Source organism: Schistocerca gregaria, unplaced genomic scaffold (assembly GCF_023897955.1).
Source record: "Schistocerca gregaria isolate iqSchGreg1 unplaced genomic scaffold, iqSchGreg1.2 ptg001159l, whole genome shotgun sequence".
Lineage (NCBI taxonomy): Eukaryota > Metazoa > Arthropoda > Insecta > Orthoptera > Acrididae > Schistocerca > Schistocerca gregaria.
This window is the reverse complement of record NW_026062490.1, coordinates 842-7,500: the sequence shown is the minus strand read 5'-3', so window position 1 is coordinate 7,500 and position 6,659 is coordinate 842. Positions and strand designations below refer to the sequence as shown.

General features: G+C 53.1%; 2 non-coding genes across 2 annotated transcripts; both read left to right on the top strand.

Moving 5' to 3' along the window:
• Positions 1–3,520: 3,520 nt before the first annotated feature.
• Positions 3,521–5,413, top strand: LOC126329063 (small subunit ribosomal RNA). The gene has a single exon (XR_007562162.1). It is a non-coding gene; the product is annotated as a small subunit ribosomal RNA (ribosomal RNA).
• A 362-nt stretch (positions 5,414–5,775) lies between these two features.
• LOC126329060 (5.8S ribosomal RNA) lies at positions 5,776–5,930 on the top strand. Its single transcript, XR_007562159.1, has one exon. It is a non-coding gene; the product is annotated as a 5.8S ribosomal RNA (ribosomal RNA).
• Positions 5,931–6,659: the final 729 nt, after the last annotated feature.

Genomic DNA, 6,659 nt, shown 5'->3' with positions numbered 1-6,659 from the left:
AACCTAACTCAAGTTGTCCCTTAACCTAACTCAAGTTGTCCCTTAACCTAACTCAAGTTGTCCCTTAACCTAACTCAAGTTGTCCCTTAACCTAACTCAATTTGTCCCTTAACCTAACTCAATTTGTCCCTTAACCTAACTCAATTTGTCCCTTAACCTAACTCAAGTTGTCCCTTAACCTAACTCAAGTTGTCCCTTAACCTAACTCAAGTTGTCCCTTAACCTAACTCAAGTTGTCCCTTAACCTAACTCAAGTTGTCCCTTAACCTAACTCAAGTTGTCCCTTAACCTAACTCAAGTTGTCCCTTAACCTAACTCAAGTTGTCCCTTAACCTAACTCAAGTTGTCCCTTAACCTAACTCAAGTTGTCCCTTAACCTAACTCAAGTTGTCCCTTAACCTAACTCAATTTGTCCCTTAACCTAACTCAATTTGTCCCTTAACCTAACTCAAGTTGTCCCTTAACCTAACTCAATTTGTCCCTTAACCTAACTCAATTTGTCCCTTAACCTAACTCAATTTGTCCCTTAACCTAACTCAAGTTGTCCCTTAACCTAACTCAAGTTGTCCCTTAACCTAACTCAAGTTGTCCCTTAACCTAACTCAAGTTGTCCCTTAACCTAACTCAAGTTGTCCCTTAACCTAACTCAAGTTGTCCCTTAACCTAACTCAAGTTGTCCCTTAACCTAACTCAAGTTGTCCCTTAACCTAACTCAAGTTGTCCCTTAACCTAACTCAAGTTGTCCCTTAACCTAACTCAATTTGTCCCTTAACCTAACTCAAGTTGTCCCTTAACCTAACTCAATTTGTCCCTTAACCTAACTCAATTTGTCCCTTAACCTAACTCAATTTGTCCCTTAACCTAACTCAATTTGTCCCTTAACCTAACTCAATTTGTCCCTTAACCTAACTCAATTTGTCCCTTAACCTAACTCAATTTGTCCCTTAACCTAACTCAATTTGTCCCTTAACCTAACTCAATTTGTCCCTTAACCTAACTCAAGTTGTCCCTTAACCTAACTCAAGTTGTCCCTTAACCTAACTCAAGTTGTCCCTTAACCTAACTCAAGTTGTCCCTTAACCTAACTCAAGTTGTCCCTTAACCTAACTCAAGTTGTCCCTTAACCTAACTCAAGTTGTCCCTTAACCTAACCCACGTTGTCCCTTAACCTAACCCACGTTGTCCCTTAACCTAACCCACGTTGTCCCTTAACCTAACCCACGTTGTCCCTTAACCTAACCCACGTTGTCCCTTAACCTAACCCACGTTGTCCCTTAACCTAACCCACGTTGTCCCTTAACCTAACCCACGTTGTCCCTTAACCTAACCGACGTTGTCCCTTAACCTAACCCACGTTGTCCCTTAACCTAACCCACGTTGTCCCTTAACCTAACCCACGTTGTCCCTTAACCTAACCCACGTTGTCCCTTAACCTAACCCACGTTGTCCCTTAACCTAACCCACGTTGTCCCTTAACCTAACCCACGTTGTCCCTTAACCTAACCCACGTTGTCCCTTAACCTAACCCACGTTGTCCCTTAACCTAACCCACGTTGTCCCTTAACCTAACCCACGTTGTCCCTTAACCTAACCCACGTTGTCCCTTAACCTAACCCACGTTGTCCCTTAACCTAACCCACGTTGTCCCTTAACCTAACCCACGTTGTCCCTTAACCTAACCCACGTTGTCCCTTTGCCTAACATAGTTCACTGCTCGGAATCTCTGGTGTCGTTGTTATCCTCATGTAGATGTCTTGCGAGTGTTGCTTACTTTCCACATATTCCTGCTATCCACTGTCAATTGTACTGCAATAGGACTATATCGCCGACCCCCCCCCTCCCCCCCCTCTGTCCCCCTCTGTCCCCCTCTTTGTGTCTCTGTCCTCTCAAGCTGGTCGGTCTGGCGTTTGAGTGTTAAATGAGCCTCGCAGCTGTTCAGTTGCATTCAGATGTCGACGCCCTCAGTGTACGTCGTGGTATGGTCTGTGTCCATTGTCCGCTGATGTCGTACGCGTAACCCACACGCTGTACCGATCATCGGTCGTTACGTACAGAGTGAAGTAGTGTGATACGTGTGACCGTACGCTGGCTGTGCCCAACGGTGTCGAATCTCAATTTCCATATGTTGTGCTTGATGCTACTTGTCTCGTCTCCCAATAACAGCTAGGTTGCACTGTGGTACGCCGTAGAGGCGTGTGGGAGGAACGTACGAACGCATTGTATGTCACCCTGGGTCGCTGGGGGTGGTGGTGCGGTGAGTCAGGTCAGGTCAGGTCAGCGTGAGCCGTCTGATGTAGTGACGCGTGTATTCCGACTTTGTCGTATTGCCTCACACAAAGTGCTACCCTGGTGGACCGCGTTCCATATCTGGGACATGCCGCAGATGCCGGTTGACAGTGGATCGCGGAAGGTACATCGCATACGTGCGCGGGCCACCTTCCACGTGTTCTCTTCTGCACATGTCGCAGTGTGTATGTGGTCTGATGTAGCGTGTCGTGACACATGACATCCTGGCATGCAAGAATTGTTGAATTCGCAAATGTAGGTGGACATCTACGTTTACTGCCCAAGATACGCAAATGAACTGGAAATCCGTTGTTGAGCGGTTGTTCACGCTGGAGGTGAATCTGTGATGGCGACGATCGGTACAGCTATTAACCGGTTGTTTCAGCGGTACCCGCCACATCCACACGCGTGACTAGGCCCATGTGGGTATGAAGCGATACGCGGCGGTGGCTTGGTGGGACTGTTCCCGGCCGGTGAAGGGGGGCCGCCCGGCGTGTTGGCCGCGCGCTGCGTGGGCGCACGCGCAACAGGCGGCTGGTGGGGGGCGCCGAGTGGCAGGAGCGCCAGCCGACGGGCCCGGCAGGCGGCGCAGCTACGCTGCGGCGCACCCTGCACGCGGCGCCTGGCGGCCAAAGTTGGTTCAGCCGAGCCCGGTGCGAAGCGCGGTGGACATCTGCAGTGTGCTGGTCTGATTGAGGACTGTGTGCGTTGAGGATGCGCCGCCGCCTGGCACTCGGCGCCGCGACGCCGTCTGCTGCTCGGTCGCCCCAGCGGTTCTCGCAGGTGGTTTGTATCGCAGTTGTGCGGACGTGTTGGCGCGTGCGCTGTGCTGGGAGAGTTCGCTTCTGCACCCAAGTGGGGCTTTGCCCTTGTGTGGCGCTGGCGTTGGAGCTGCCGGTCACCATAGGTGGCGCGTGTTGTCTCCCGCCGGCAATGCCACGACAGCACGCTCCCGGGCCTCTGTCGGCAGCGGCAAGCTCAGTTGGGAGCAAGGGTGTTCGCACTAAAACCGTCTACTCGCCTAACTCCGGGCGATTGCGCCTCTCTCGAAACCGACCAAGTACCTAGGACGGCGCTGCGCGCCGCCGGGACCTGAGAGGGTTTCGAGGTGTATCGTGCAGGGGAGCTCGGCCTCCTCCTGTTTGCAGAATAATTGAGCGGACGCTTGCGTGTTCGCGCGGGCCCCCGGGACACACTCCCGGGCGGCCGGCTGCTCAGCTCTAGTTGACGCAGCTCCCTGGTTGATCCTGCCAGTAGTCATATGCTTGTCTCAAAGATTAAGCCATGCATGTCTCAGTACAAGCCGCATTAAGGTGAAACCGCGAATGGCTCATTAAATCAGTTATGGTTCCTTAGATCGTACCCACGTTACTTGGATAACTGTGGTAATTCTAGAGCTAATACATGCAAACAGAGTCCCGACCAGAGATGGAAGGGACGCTTTTATTAGATCAAAACCAATCGGATTGGCTTGTCTGGTCCGTTTGCCTTGGTGACTCTGAATAACTTTGGGCTGATCGCACGGTCCTCGTACCGGCGACGCATCTTTCAAATGTCTGCCTTATCAACTGTCGATGGTAGGTTCTGCGCCTACCATGGTTGTAACGGGTAACGGGGAATCAGGGTTCGATTCCGGAGAGGGAGCCTGAGAAACGGCTACCACATCCAAGGAAGGCAGCAGGCGCGCAAATTACCCACTCCCGGCACGGGGAGGTAGTGACGAAAAATAACGATACGGGACTCATCCGAGGCCCCGTAATCGGAATGAGTACACTTTAAATCCTTTAACGAGTATCTATTGGAGGGCAAGTCTGGTGCCAGCAGCCGCGGTAATTCCAGCTCCAATAGCGTATATTAAAGTTGTTGCGGTTAAAAAGCTCGTAGTTGGATTTGTGTCCCACGCTGTTGGTTCACCGCCCGTCGGTGTTTAACTGGCATGTATCGTGGGACGTCCTGCCGGTGGGGCGAGCCGAAGGGGTGCTTTCGCGTCCCGAGGCGGACCCCGTTTAAATCCTACCAGGGTGCTCTTTGTTGAGTGTCTCGGTGGGCCGGCACGTTTACTTTGAACAAATTAGAACACGCGATCTAGTGTTGCCCGCCTGAATACTGTGTGCATGGAATAATGGAATAGGACCTCGGTTCTATTTTGTTGGTTTTCGGAACCCGAGGTAATGATTAATAGGGACAGGCGGGGGCATTCGTATTGCGACGTTAGAGGTGAAATTCTTGGATCGTCGCAAGACGAACAGAAGCGAAAGCATTTGCCAAGTATGTTTTCATTAATCAAGAACGAAAGTTAGAGGTTCGAAGGCGATCAGATACCGCCCTAGTTCTAACCATAAACGATGCCAGCCAGCGATCCGCCGCAGTTCCTCCGATGACTCGGCGGGCAGCCTCCGGGAAACCAAAGCTTTTGGGTTCCGGGGGAAGTATGGTTGCAAAGCTGAAACTTAAAGGAATTGACGGAAGGGCACCACCAGGAGTGGAGCCTGCGGCTTAATTTGACTCAACACGGGAAACCTCACCAGGCCCGGACACCGGAAGGATTGACAGATTGATAGCTCTTTCTTGATTCGGTGGGTGGTGGTGCATGGCCGTTCTTAGTTGGTGGAGCGATTTGTCTGGTTAATTCCGATAACGAACGAGACTCTAGCCTGCTAACTAGTCGCGTGACATCCTTCGTGCTGTCAGCGATTACTTTTCTTCTTAGAGGGACAGGCGGCTTCTAGCCGCACGAGATTGAGCAATAACAGGTCTGTGATGCCCTTAGATGTTCTGGGCCGCACGCGCGCTACACTGAAGGAATCAGCGTGTCTTCCTAGGCCGAAAGGTCGGGGTAACCCGCTGAACCTCCTTCGTGCTAGGGATTGGGGCTTGCAATTGTTCCCCATGAACGAGGAATTCCCAGTAAGCGCGAGTCATAAGCTCGCGTTGATTACGTCCCTGCCCTTTGTACACACCGCCCGTCGCTACTACCGATTGAATGATTTAGTGAGGTCTTCGGACTGGTACGCGGCATCGACTCTGTCGTTGCCGATGCTACCGGAAAGATGACCAAACTTGATCATTTAGAGGAAGTAAAAGTCGTAACAAGGTTTCCGTAGGTGAACCTGCGGAAGGATCATTACCGACTAGACTGCATGTCTTTCGATGTGCGTGTCGTGTCGCGCAACACGCTACCTGTACGGCAGTGGCCGTGCGCCGCGTGCGGAACCACGCGTGCCTCTCAAAACTAGCGGAAGTGTTGTTGTTGTGTGGTACGAGCGCTGAAGCTCTGGAGCGGCTGGCCTGCGGTACCTGGCGCCTGGCGCCGGTTTTGAATGACGTTCGCCCGAGTGCCTGTCCGCTCCGGTGTGGAGCCGTACGACGCCCATCGGCTGTGAGGCCGTTGGACACAAAAAAAATAGTGGAACAGGGGCCGTCAGACGCCTCAGTCCCGCAAATGCTACTGTCTTGAAAGAGACAGTGGGAGACTGAAAAGGAAAAGATCACCCAGGACGGTGGATCACTCGGCTCGTGGGTCGATGAAGAACGCAGCAAATTGCGCGTCGACATGTGAACTGCAGGACACATGAACATCGACGTTTCGAACGCACATTGCGGTCCATGGATTCCGTTCCCGGGCCACGTCTGGCTGAGGGTCGGCTACGTATACTGAAGCGCGCGGCGTTTGTCCCGCTTCGGAGACGTGGGAGTGTCGTGGTCGCCTGTGTGGCCGGCCGCGTCTCCTTAAACGTGCGATGCGCGCCCGTCGCCTGGCGGTTCGCATACCGGTACTTTCTCGGTAGCGTGCACAGCCGGCTGGCGGTGTGGCGTGCGACACCTCGTACAACGACCTCAGAGCAGGCGAGACTACCCGCTGAATTTAAGCATATTACTAAGCGGAGGAAAAGAAACTAACAAGGATTCCCCCAGTAGCGGCGAGCGAACAGGGAAGAGTCCAGCACCGAACCCCGCAGGCTGCCGCCTGTCGTGGCATGTGGTGTTTGGGAGGGTCCACTACCCCGACGCCTCGCGCCGAGCCCAAGTCCAACTTGAATGAGGCCACGGCCCGTAGAGGGTGCCAGGCCCGTAGCGGCCGGTGCGAGCGTCGGCGGGACCTCTCCTTCGAGTCGGGTTGCTTGAGAGTGCAGCTCCAAGTGGGTGGTAAACTCCATCTGAGACTAAATATGACCACGAGACCGATAGCGAACAAGTACCGTGAGGGAAATCTGTCTCGCGTGTGTAGAGAGAGTTCAAAAGTACGTGAAACCGTTCTGGGGTAAACGTGAGAAGTCCGAAAGGTCGAACGGGTGAGATTCACGCCCATCCGGCCACTGGCCCCCGCCCTCGGCAGATGGGGCCGGCCGCCCGCGCGGAGCAATCCGCGGCGG